The following is a 14,138-nucleotide window of genomic DNA, read 5'->3' on the forward strand; positions in this document are numbered from 1 at the left end:
TCTTGCCAACCCTGGACTGTTTTCAATGTTTTTCATACCCTAGATTAAACAAACGTTATATTGTTGAAAGTTATAGTGAAATCGGTATACCTTTAGTATGCCGTTTTCTTTCCTGCTCTTTGTTTATTGTTTCCTTTCCCTGATGAAAAATTAATGTTACAAATGAGTCTAATAGTCTTGGGTAGGTTTGTGATGTAACGTTTGCTTCTTTGTGCGATGTTAGCTGTAATCAGAAATATGAAAATTCGCCATCTTCGAAGATAGATAGACAGACAGACAGACAGACAGACAGACAGATAACATGGCATTTGATATACCGATAATATTAATACATTATTTTTGGATCCGCCAATGGCGCAATAATACGCAACATTCTTGCAATTGTGCGCTGTCGATTTTTCTAGGACCATAGATCAATGATGAATTTCCAATCATCAGTTATCAGTGTCATATGAAAATAACGATACAAAGTATTAATAATCCCCGTTTTCTAAACGAATAACACGGTACAAAATTAAATTGGAATCATTGGAATCCTTTCTTTTTTCCATTTCTCACTCCCCTCTCATTCATAAAGGACAAAATGCGCAGAGAAAATAAAGAATATTTGGGCTGGATGAAAACCTTGAAATTAAATTTACACCAAGTAACCTACAAGAATATGGTTCGTCCTAACGGTATTCATACAATTTCCTTGGGATTTATCTGCAGTATTTTTATAATCAATGATACAAAGTTGTAATTTCCAGTCGACACGGAGCCCCGAGTGGTCGAGTGATCTAAAGCGCTCACTGTTGGGGATCACTGCTGACTCATCTCTGCATGAGTGGGTTCGAGTCTCGTCTCGGCCAGTGTGGGTACGTGAGAAAGCTTGCCAGTAGCTTCTAGTCGATCGGAGGTTATTTCCTGGGGTTTCCCTGGTTTTTCCTCCACCATTTATACTGGCCGCCATGTATAGCCTATCTTGTGCTGAAAATGGCGTTAAACCATACAACAACAACAAAAAGCCTGTCGACAGTTTACTGTAACTACTTTGGTTACGAGGCACACATACTGTAATGTATTTAACGCTTTGTTGTTTCTTAAACGTATTATGATGTTCTAAAAGTCGAATACTTTTAATTAAATATGATAATGTCTAAAGGCAGAGAGAGAGAGAGAGAGAGAGAGAGAGAGAGAGAGAGAGAGAAAATAAAACAATTTTATGGTCGTTAGTAAAAGCAGAATAATGCTTTCAAAGATCAGAGACAATAACAAATTTTAATTGCCGCATGTTGGTTCCTCATTGGTAGTGATGTGGGACACCCTAGGGACAATGAGGATTTAATGTTAAAAAAGGGTATATCCACTCTAGGGACAATGGAAATTTAATATGGGTAATTTTATATCCACTCTAGGGAAAATAGGAATTTAACATAGGCTGGGCTCGTATAGGAAACATAGGACTGGAGCAGGTGTGGTGACGTCACGGTGCTGGACATTGGCAACAATGTTGCAAATGGCTGACCTCAATCGGGCCAAACAGTGACAGTCGGGAAAGAAACTATAACGCTTGGCGGGGCGGGAACTAACTTCCGCGCGGTACTAACCAACAAACACAAAACTCTCCTGATGGGGCGGGAACCTGTACACAAATCACTAACAATGCCTGGCGGGGTGGGAAATATAACTTGATAGACAAAGACAAATAAACAAATACACAAATATAGATTGATGAACATGGATGTATCACACCAAAACATCGATGAGGCAAGAGAGTAAATCTTTTCGAGGAAATGGAGTGGCCATGAAAAGGGCCTTTTTGTTTCTTCTTTGGCTTCTAATTTCTGTCTTCTCGTCTTCCCCTCCACCAACCTCTTATTTTTTTTCATTACATTCTTCATATCTTTTAATCTTTCTTTTCCACTTCTTCTTCCTTTACCTCTCTTTTGGTCCCATGAAAGAACTGTTTGAGTGCGTGAGTTTAGGTCCTTATTCTAAAAATCGAAACTAAGAGACACTTACGTTTTTCTTTCTCGTCTACTCTCTTAAAATTTACAATCCAATGTCACAACACATCACTTTGAAAAGTTCATTTCTTCTTTTTTTTTGTCTTTTCACTCTCTCTTTTTTGAACTTCTTCATTGTCACAGGTTTTTCCTCCTCTTCTTCCTCACTTTCTTCTCGTCTTCTTTTACTCTCTTTCTTGACGTATCTGGGTTCTTCCTTTTTGGAGGGTACCTCTTCTTCTTCCCTTTTAGAATCCTTCCCTCCCTCTTACGATGGTTTACGGTGACAGCACATCAATTATTGCAAGGCATTATTCATATCCCACATAAAACCAAACGCTTTTCTGTGTGAGTAGCCTTGATACAACTGGCAACTGACACACACACATAAAAAATCAAATCATTTTGAAACCTGGAGGTAGCGGTTCTCTAGGAGGTGTCATCATTCGGTCCCTCATAAAATGGGATCCCAATGCCCCCAAGGTCATCTCCAAGAATAAAGCTACACCCTGACCCAAACGGACCCAGAAGAAAAGGAGCAGTGGTGTCAAGACCAGGTCACAGCCCCCGAAAAAGAAAGCCCCCAGAAAAGACCATAGAAAGCAGCTATAAAGCGCAAGAGAGGCACTTCGACCAGGAGGCAGACTTACATCCCCAAGCGTCTCCAATTGCCTCAGGTTCTTCCACTTCTCCGTTGCTAGTGATACCAGGCAAACCGAATGACACCTTTGTCTCCAGGAACTTTTCCACCAGCGGTGACACCCTCCAACTCTTTAGCTGCTGAGGCAGCTGCTCACAAAGTACCTTCCCCTAAAAACAAAGTCCAAGAGAAATCGAGTATGTAACAGAGTTTACTGGACTTATCCAAGCAATAACTGCCCCGATTTAGTCCGTTGCGAACCCCTCCACGTCTAGTGCTGCCTGTCATCAAGTTGATAAGACGTACAGACAATCAGTGCCGACGCATTCCACTATAAAAAGATCCGGGATAAACGATGGGTATCATTGTTTTTGTGCTCCTGAACACACAAAGATGTCATCCCTCTTCTACCCTCAAAGCAAAGAAAAGGAAAGGACTGCCTCTTTGATTAGCCAAACACTGGGACGTGTTGTCCGTCCTGTCCAAAGCCCCTCTACCCACGCGAAAACAATCCATTCAAACCGCCCCCAAAGACGTCGTCGATACCGTGTGTGACAGTTGCATGAATGTCTTGAAAGGCACAATAGCTTGGTCTCAACATCATAAAATATGCTTAGCCAAGCATCGACACGTTCTTCGCCAAATGGTCCAAAGAAAAATACCCACCCGTCGAAAGAAAAAGATGTTGGTACAACGCGGAGGTATTTTGCCCATGTTGTTAGGACAGTTTCTGAAAGGGGTATTGTGAACAATGCTGGGAGGACTCATGGAAAGATGAAAAAGGACCAAGAAGATAAAAGGGAATTTTGAGGTCAAAAGATGTCAGACGTGACCTTTGGAATCCGATTGAGGGACGAAAACTGACTTTAGTGCCTTACAAACGATGGATGGAATTCCATCGTTGGCAAGAACAACAAACCTCGCATTTACCTCCCAATCCTCATTTGACCGAGATGTCACAGTTACAACACGAGTTGCAATCGTTGATGGATCGCAGCAATTTGCCAGAAACGGAAATATCGCAGCGGTACGGTCAAGTTTTTCAGCGACTTCAACTCTTTCACCGGAAAGCTTCAGACGAAACAGCTCGATCGACACTGAAAGATTTTAAGACCCTGATGAAAAGTTGATCCCCACCCAGTGACCAGGACTGATGCAGCCCCACGGAGGCTAGAGGAAGAAATCGTACGAGAAGGCTTTCTAACACCGTCAACAGCTCCCATCCCTAGCAAGATTGCAGCGTCCTTGTTGACACCTTCCCCCACACGTCAACGAGAATAACTTAAAGATTGGGTTAAAAAAGATGATGTCCACTCCTTCTTCGACAGAAGTGAAAAAGAAAAAATGGAAACCAGAAGTAAAAAAAAAGTAAGACCAAAGCCATCCCATTACAACCATCACTACCCTTTATTTCTATTCCCGTGGCACACCGGACACGTAAAGCCGTTTCCAAACCACCACCTCACCCGATCCAAAGTAGCATCCGTGAAGAGTGGGTGACATACTTAAAAATGGAGATTGTGTTAGCCAGCATTTTCTACGATCCACCCCATCATGCGGGAAACGGAGGTGTTCAGAAATTCTATCGTGCTGCCAAAACCCGACTCAAAAGTTTCCGTTTACCTCAAGTGCAACGATGTTTACAAGAACAAGCCACCTTACACAAACCCATTCAACAAAAACTGTCCAGAAATCGCATCCAAGTGGAGTGCATTGATCATAAATGGCAGGCCGATTCAGCCGATGTCTCTCATTTGACCACCTACAATCGTGGCTACAAATATTTTTTTTGTGTCATCGACGTCTTTTCCAATTTTGCCTGGGTCGTGCCATTGACTTCCAAATCGAGCAATGAGTTAGTGCGAGTCATCAAGCTGGTGTTGAAACAAAGCGGTCGTAACCCTCTTCGATGGCAAATAGACAAAGGCACCTAATTTTTGAAACAAGCTTTCCAAAAAGAATTAAAGAAACGGGACATTGACCGCCGAGAATCCCGAAAGTAAAGCCAGCATCTTGAAACTATTTCAACGCACTTTGTCGATGCTCCGATCTGATTAAAATCTGATCTCCACTATCCTTCACGTTTGATGGTGGAGATCTGACTTTAATCGGATTGGTCGGTGTTCATGCATTACGATTTCCGCCATATAGTTGAAATTTACAATACTGTTTAATGCACTCCTTGATACTTTTAAAAAACGTACACATTCTTTATTTGTCTACCTGTTTTACAATTCTTACGACCCATCCCTTACTTCTGGATCATCTTGTCATATACCTTCATGCTGATCTTATTTCTACGATTGATAAATTTGGTTTATTTTGCCATATTTATCGTAGAAGATTGATCTGTATTAATTTCATCCAAATTGGCTCGTCTCCCTTAAAACATAGTGTCCACCTGTATCATAAATTACCCATGATTCCAGATCCTTGTCGATAAATTTGAATGCATGGTAGTTCGGTTCATAAAGATGTGATATTTCAATTTAGCTTTCGTGCATTTAGTGGAAATATTTTCATGGGTTACAGACGACAAATGTATCAGTAATATCTCTATTGACAAAGGCTAAAACAAAATCCAAGACTTTAAGAGCGAAACTATAAATATGCCATATTGTTCTACTCTCGACTTGCTCACAGCCTAGTTATTCCACGGGAGACGGGGTTGGGGCGCTTTTGTGTTAATTGTGATCAACGATTTATCAAACACAAGTGCATAATCTAAGGTTAAATTTGGCGGTTCCCTTTGACCTCCATCTTGTTCCCTAGAGAGAGGACATTCATGTGGGGTAGAAGGCTTCAGCCTAGATCAGTAACCATTACCATGCTACTACATATGACTCTGAGAGTTGGCATAAACTCCGTTGACGCGACAAGTACATGTACAAGTATATACACGAATGCATACACGAAGACATAAACGAAGACATACACGAATACAGACACGAATACATACACGAATACATACAGGAATACAGACACGAAGACATACACTGAGACATACACGAATACATGCAGGAAAACATAAACGAAAACATACACAAATACATATAAGACGACATACACGAAAGCAAACACGAATACACCCAAGAAGACATACGCGAATACTTTTACGAAGACATACACGAATACATACAAGAAGTGCTATGTATATTTGATCTAATTTAATTGTTTGTTTATTAATTTTAATTTTTTTTACATTCCTTTACATGTAATAGTAATATAAATTGTTTACTGGAGTTTGACATTTTCCAGAAATTAGTTTGACCTGACCGTTTAGACGTAAACATCTAATGTTGACCTAGTTCCTGACCTTGATTCAACATTATTAACAGTTCGAGTTATTCTTAATGTGTGATTTATAGGTGGAATCGAGGCTGTACTGGCGTACGTGACTTTACACATGTAAATATCCACTTTTTCTAAGTTCTGGTGTTACCGGAATTGCGCAGTAATCATGTTAAAGCTCGATGTTTTGAGAAATAATCTCAGTTTAGACTCTTAAGCACTTGATGTCAAGGTGTTCGTTTTGTTGTGACCAGTTTAAGGTTTATTATAAATTTTCTTCAAATTATTTGTATTCTAAAAGATAAGAACTTACCGTTTTAAGGATCAGATCCAAAAATGATCTAAGAATAACCCACGAATAAAATGTTTAGAAGTCCTAATATTGAAATGTTCTAATCAATTCAAGGTCGAGTCCCGACGAAGAATCCAAGTTGGAAGGCGATGACGTGTGCTGTATCCTGTTCAATGTTGTTGTCTACAGTACCCTGTAGACACACAATAAATAATTCCCCGGTTTTGGAAATCCAAATAAATTTTTTAAGAAATGTCTTTGTTAAAGAATTCTGTATGAGCACTAAAAATATTTCCAGAAAAACGAATCAATCCATTAATCTTTTAGAATCCAAATAATCTGAAGAAAAATTAACATATAACTCGAAAAACTGGCTACAACACAAGGAAACGACTTGACATCAAGCCTTTTTGAAGACCAGACTAAGTTTATTTCTCTAAAACAATGGTCATACAGTAATTTTGAGACGCAGAATGCGTACCCGTATGAGGGTCACGTGATCATGTTTACATTACGTACTCTGAACATGTCCCCGACAAAAACCAATCATTTTATTCTAATAATAAAAGTTGTTTACTTCACTAAAACTATTTACAAGCCTAGGGTCACGCATTCGATATAGCCTCGATATCTTATTACTCCCACAATTAAAATAATTAAAAAAAAGAACTTGTTGTCGTGACTGTTACTAAATTTGAATTAAGGTCGGGAACCAGGTCAGCCGAAATGTGTTTACAGAAATGAACAGTCAAGGTCAAACTATATTCTGGAAAAAGTATGAGTTCCTAGTAAACATAATTACATTACATTGACGTAAAATGAAAATAAAAATTATAACGATTTTAAAACTTACAGACAAGTCAATCAGATATAAATTAAATTAAATATACATAACACTATATATATATATATATATATATATATATATATATATATATATATATATATATATATATATATATATATATATATATATATATATATATATATATATATATATATATATATATATATATATATATATATATATATATATATATATATATATATATATATATATATATATATATATATATATATATACATATATATATATATATATATATATATATATATATATATATATATATATATATATATATATATATATATATATATATATATATATATATAGATAGATAGATAGATAGATAGATAGATAGATAGATAGATAGATAGATAGATATACCGGGTTTTGACCGAAATCAGTATTTAAAAAAAAATTATTATCATACAGCTACCCAGATCTGCCGTCACATAGCACACTACTGATCTGGATCTATGCAGTTTGCTAGGACTAATCAGTAAAACAAACAACATCGACCCTGATCTATGACAGCAACATCAGGAACTATTTTGTGTCTAGTTGGACCAGACTTTTACTTCAGTTCCAGTGATATTTTTGTAAATTTTTTTTCTAAAAAGAAGCACGACGAAAGTCGCTGAACCAGCTTTTCAAAGTTCGAGTTAATGCCTCGTTAGTGTTGTATTTTGTTATAAATAGAACGAAATACAAAGGATGAGGACTAAATATTTCATGCCATGTTGAACAAGTTATTCTAAGTTAGGACTCCTTTACAAGTACTGATAGGGCCTACGGGGGGCGGGGGCAGACAACCGTGGACCGTGGATATAAGGGGGCCCGGGTCGAACAACACATTTTGATTTTATGAAACAAAATATTTTTTTTGAACAAGAACTCGGCGAGGCCCGCTTCTTTCTTATCCCAGGACCCGTGATCGCTCTCTACGGCCCTGGATACTGGTAACGGTGCTCTATGACCGACATATCCACGACTCTTCAAGGCGGCGGTGAGACCATGAATTTATTCATCTAGAGCGATTATCAGTACTTGTCTGGAACACAACAACAAAACCGCGTACAATTTTCATTTCCATGCTTTTATGAGATTTGAATTATGCTGAGATTCTTTTCGCTTCTTTTATCTTGCTCCTTAGTGTAAAATGAAACTTCAGGACAAAATATATACGTATGATTTATCACCGAGACTGGTGCATAATAACTCAAGATAATCGATTAGTTCATACAATTTGAATATAAATTAATCATTTCATAATGTAGTAAATTTAGAGTATGTGCACTTGGTTGTAATGCCCCGTTTTAAGCAATTCTTAGATTTGTGTGATTACTTGTTTGATTATTGGAATTCGGAGCCATGGAAATATTCCTGGCCCGAACTAATGAGCTAATTAATAGGAGCAAACGTCACGGAGTGAAGTGTTAGTGTGTTTCCATGATGTCCTGGTTCACTAGTAGTGAATTCCGACCAAAACCGAATGAAAGTCCCTGTCGTAAAATAGTACATATTAAAATCTAGTGGTATACATTGGTAGCGTGACTGCAAGGACGGTACTTACGGTATTAAACCGGTAAATTACACAAGGGCATAAATAAAAAGGGACTTGACAGACACCGTTCATGTCGCCATGTGGGCGAATATGGTGCAGTTATATCGGCGAAATGAGCCTGGAAAGCATCATTGACTGGCCTAAGGTGGCGGAGTTAAAATAGTTCCCATTGTTAGGGAGTACTCATATATGTTCTAAGGCGTGAACGGTTGGTGGTACGGAAACATAATGAAGCCAAAACACGCAGATGTACGGTTGATAGATAGTTGGCAGTTTGGTTTATCTGTGGTCTTGCATTAATTAGAGGAAAATTTAGGTATAGAATGGACACGTCAGGCTTTCTGATTTACAACTGAGGTTGTATGGAAGTCTTTGGAAAGTCGGGGAAACTTATGACTTCTAGCGAGAATCGCGCCAGGATTTGACAACCTCTCGGTCAAGTAAATACCCGTGTGCGTGTAACAATATTGAGTTAATGAAAAGCGTTTAGATGTTCTTGATGTGGCAATCTTAAGTGGACTCCATTTCATTTGGCTGCTCCCAACTTCAGCCTTCAGGCCGCATTCTGTACATGACTCGAGTCTTGTATATTATATAATGCCATAGATTTTCTGTACATGACTCGAGTCTTGTATATTATATAATGCCATAGATAATTCTGTACATGACTCGAGTCTTATATATTTATAAAAACAATAATAAAAAATGAGCATATAATAAAAAGGTTACTGCATTTGTATGGGAAAATATGAACTCGTTTTGTCGGAAGGATATACTGCACTCACAAGTTCGTGCAGTATTCCATCCGAAAACTCGTTCATATTTTCCCATACAAATGAAGTATCTTATAATTTTATAATGCCATAGAGATTCTGTACATGACTCGAGTCTGGTATATTATATAATGCCATAGATATTCTGTACATGACTCGAGTCTGGTATATTATATAATGCCATAGATGTTCTGTACATGACTCGAGTCTGGTATGTTATATAATGCCATAGACATTCTGTACATGACTCGAGTCTGGTATATTATATAATGCCATATATATTCTGTACATGACTCGAGTCTGGTATATTATATAATGCCATATATATTCTGTACATGACTCGAGTCTGGTATATTATATAATGCCATGGATATTCTGTACATGACTCGAGTCTGGTATATTATATAATGCCAAATATATTCTGTACATGACTCGAGTCTTATATATTATATAATGCCATATATATTTTGTACATGACTCGAGTCTGGTATATTATATAATGCCATAGACATTCTGTACATGACATGAGTCTGGTATATTATATAATGCCATAGACATTCTGTACATGACTCGAGTCTGGTATATTATATAATGCCATAGACATTCTGTACATGACATGAGTCTGGTATATTATATAATGCCATAGATATTCTGTATATGACTCGAGTCTGGTATATTATATAATGCCATAGATATTCTGTACATGACTCGAGTCTGGTATATTATATAATGCCATAGACATTCTGTACATGACTCGAGTCTTATATATTATATAATGCCATAGACATTCTGTACATGACTCGAGTCTGGTATATTATATAATGCCATAGACATTCTGTACATGACTCGAGTCTGGTATATTATATAATGCCATAGACATTCTGTACATGACTCGAGTCTTATATATTATATAATGCCATAGACATTCTGTACATGACTCGAGTCTGGTATATTATATAATGCCATAGATATTCTGTACATGACTCGAGTCTGGTATATTATTATATGCTCATTTTTTCCCCGTTAACTTTACATTGTCAGAATCGTTCAATATTCCCCGATACTGAACACGCGAGACAATACACATATAGCATTCACGTGAATAAAGGAACTACTTTCTATTGTAAACAAACAATGAGGCAGACGCACTTTTGATTTGTAAACAAATCATATACACTCGCGTAAGAGGCTCTTTACGTTGTGGTTGTTTAAATTTGTTTCTGAATGAACTAAAACATGTTTCATGGACTGCAATAAAACCAAGCTGTTTTGGCACATTCCGCGTTGATGCAATCCGATGTATTTGTTGTATAATTTGCACAGATGAATACAGTCCAAAATCACAAACTTTCGTCGAATCGAAACAAAATACCAAAATATATTCATTCCAGATCAAACGGAAAAGTTGTTGCAATGCGCATTCATTCACAATATGACTGCAAATTTCAATTTTAACTAGACACGCCATTTTCTTTCGAAATTTATGTCGACCGCGCGACTAAGTTCAAATTTATCTGGGCGGAGTTATGTGCACATTAATAATAATGTCATTGTGTAATGTCAAATCTGTGCTTGTGTATTTAGTTTGGAATACGGCATTCATTCATTTACATTGTTTCTTGTAGTGTATTTTGTTTATATAATTAAACCTTAGGTAGAATAAAAAAATGAGCATATAATAAAAAGGTTACTGCATTTGTTTGGGAAAATATGAACTCGTTTTGTCGGAAGGATATATTGCACTCACAAGTTCGTGCAGTATTCCATCCAAAAACTCGTTCATATTTTCCCATACAAATGCAGTAACCTATAATTTTATAATGCCATAGACATTCTGTACATGACTCTAGTTTGGTATATTATATAATGCCATATATATTCTGTACGTGACTCGAGTCTGGTATATTATATAATGCCATATATATTCTGTACGTGACTCGAGTCTGGTATATTATATAATGCCATAGACATTCTGTACATGACTCGAGTCTGGTATATTATATAATGCCATAGATGTTCTGTACATGACTCGAGTCTGGTATATTATATAATGCCATAGATAATTCTGTACATGACTCGAGTCTGGTATATTATATAATGCCATAGATAATTTTGTACATGACTCGAGTCTGGTATATTATATAATGCCATGGATATTCTGTACATGACTCGATTCTGGTATATTACATAATGCCATAGATTTTACTTGCACCTTGTACAATGTTACGAAGACAAAGTGCTGACTCATTATTTTTTTTCTTTAATTCAGAAATAAAATCTTCATTTAAAATAAATCACTCAAAATATCGGTAGCTGTTTCTCCGCCCCCCCCCCCCTTCATATTTTTATATGACAGCCCTTCTTTAATTTACTACCCCAACCCCACAATGTTTCAATAGTACCAGAAAATTGTACGTACATCTGAAACCGTGACAAAAATAGGTTTAATCTGGAAAAACCGTAGATGTGGTTAGCGTGGGATGTAAATAAAATTTATGAAACATTGTATCTTATACATATTTGTAAGTACCAAAGCCATTTGTGAACCAAACTGACATCCCTTTAGTTTCAGTGACTGGTCTTTTGATGAGCCATTGAAGCTTTGTTGGGGTATTTCGTGTAACAATCATACATTAACATTCTCTGATGCGCTGGATGGAATCATTCACGTTTTGTAAGGTTGAAAGCAAACCCAAAGCGGATCCTGCTTACTCAGTTCGGTACATTATGTTACATCGGATGCTGCTTACTCAATTCGGTACATTACGTTACATCGGATGCTGCTTACTCAATTCGGTACATTATGTTACATCGAATGCTGCTTACTATAATCAGTACATTATGTTACAAATTAATTTCCAAGAAGAACTGCTTCTTCAACAAATAAAATCCAATTAACTATCTACGAATTTCTGGTCGGCCATTGGCGTGTTCATTAATATCTTATGTAACCATTCATAGTTATGCTACGTATTGATCCAGCTCCATCTCCCAGCAGGCAGTTCTGTATTAAAGTACGAGAACATTAAAGCTGTGTGCAGACAGATTCCTGAAGACTTCAGTCTGTCTGTATCTAAATAGTGTGCCTGACTGAGCTATGAAATGGAATCAGCTAAAGTCTGGATATCGGTGAGCAGAACGGCTTTTAATTCTGGTGTCAAGGCCTACATGGCTGTTAACAGCATGTCTTTGGAATAGATCATGTCCGATTACAAAACATAACATACCACGTGATCTATGAAGAAATTCTGAATCACACGACCAAATTGATTCAGGTAAGTTTTCTTCTTTATGTCAAAATATAGATTTCTGAACGCCGTTGTCCTATTCTTTTTTCAAGGTGTATTTATGGGTACAAAGTTTGTCAGTAATTACTGGGTGTTAAACGTAGTAGGATTTTATGCAGCGAATGCGGTATCCGTCTGTACGTCCGTTCTTTGATCTCGAATCCATTTCAGCGCGATATAACAAAACCTATTTCACTATAAGGCTGTAAAATTGTACACACATCATTATGATCAGATGAACTGATTAGATTTTCACGCCATAATAAAGAACGTGTCAGTAAAATATGCAAATACCACAAAAGAGAGAGAGAGAGAGAGAGAGAGAGAGAGAGAGAGAGAGAGAGGAACATTAACTGATACATTTTGTATTCACGTGTCGACGACCTGTTGAGACTGTTAGATCATTACAGGAATTTTTCATTTTTTAAAAGCAACATATAGGTTTTTGGACTTGGGATTATTAGATTATGAACACGGAAAGCACTTTTGCACGTTTATGACATAGACACTTTGTGAGGACAATCAAGTTTAGACAAGTTGAGTTCGACAAATGAAATTTCGTCGGACTTTTTGTATTTAGATGATATGGTATATTTATATTTATACTTAAATGACCTGAACAGAGTTTCAGGACATAACAGAAAATTATCAATATTTGTGAAATATTGTAACCTTTAGGACGAAATCTTTCTTGTACTGTTATGCAAAAACCATTTGAGGTGGTCAAATTTAATTTAGTAGACATATTTATATTTATATGTAGATGATGTAGACAAATTAAATTTTATAGACATATTTATTTTATATTTATGTGACATTATTAGATTTTTAAGCCGTTACAAGAACTATTATATTATTTTTTAAAAATTAGAAACTGTTTGTGATTTTTATTTAACAAAATCTTTGTGTGCACAGCTCTTGAAAATCATATAAAGTAGACAAATTAAATTTAGTATGCTTGCCTGTATGCCTCAATATATGACCTGACCAGATTTTTATGTCATTAAGATGTGTACAATGTTTACAAATCTGTGACTTTGACTTTATCACCTGTAGTGTCCGCAGTTGGGGAATGTACGTTTTACTGAAAAAGCGCGTTAAAGGAGTAAGTAATTTCATAATCTAGTCTTTTATCTATTCTGCAGGTCGATAGTGTGTGAAGATGGTTTAGATTTCACACACACACACACACACACACACACACACACACACACACACACACATAGACACACACACACAACTCGTCTATTTCAACGATTATATTGACCGTAGGACTGACAGAGAAGTAACGAACGAAAGGAAAAGTTCGTTGCATTCTAATCTCGCCCAATCCGTGTTTTGTAAATTGTCGAGGTGGTGCCAAAGGCAGCAACCGGATTACACTCGAGATATAAACCGTAGGACTGACGTTCAATTTACAAATTATCATTTTGACTTCAACTGCCTCTACCATTTTCGG

General features: G+C 36.8%; 1 protein-coding gene across 1 annotated transcript in view; it reads left to right on the forward strand.

Moving 5' to 3' along the window:
- Positions 1-12,428: 12,428 nt before the first annotated feature.
- LOC149791154 (uncharacterized) overlaps positions 12,429-14,138 on the forward strand; it is a 179,682-nt gene continuing 177,972 nt past the window's right edge. The window contains exon 1 of the mRNA XM_089969602.1: positions 12,429-12,667. The gene's annotated coding sequence lies outside the window, so the exon portion shown is untranslated. The remainder of the gene's footprint in view (positions 12,668-14,138) is intronic.

This window comes from Sinohyriopsis cumingii, chromosome 9, assembly GCF_028554795.1.
Source record: "Sinohyriopsis cumingii isolate HCF-2022 chromosome 9, ASM2855479v2, whole genome shotgun sequence".
Classification (NCBI taxonomy): Eukaryota; Metazoa; Mollusca; class Bivalvia; order Unionida; family Unionidae; genus Sinohyriopsis; species Sinohyriopsis cumingii.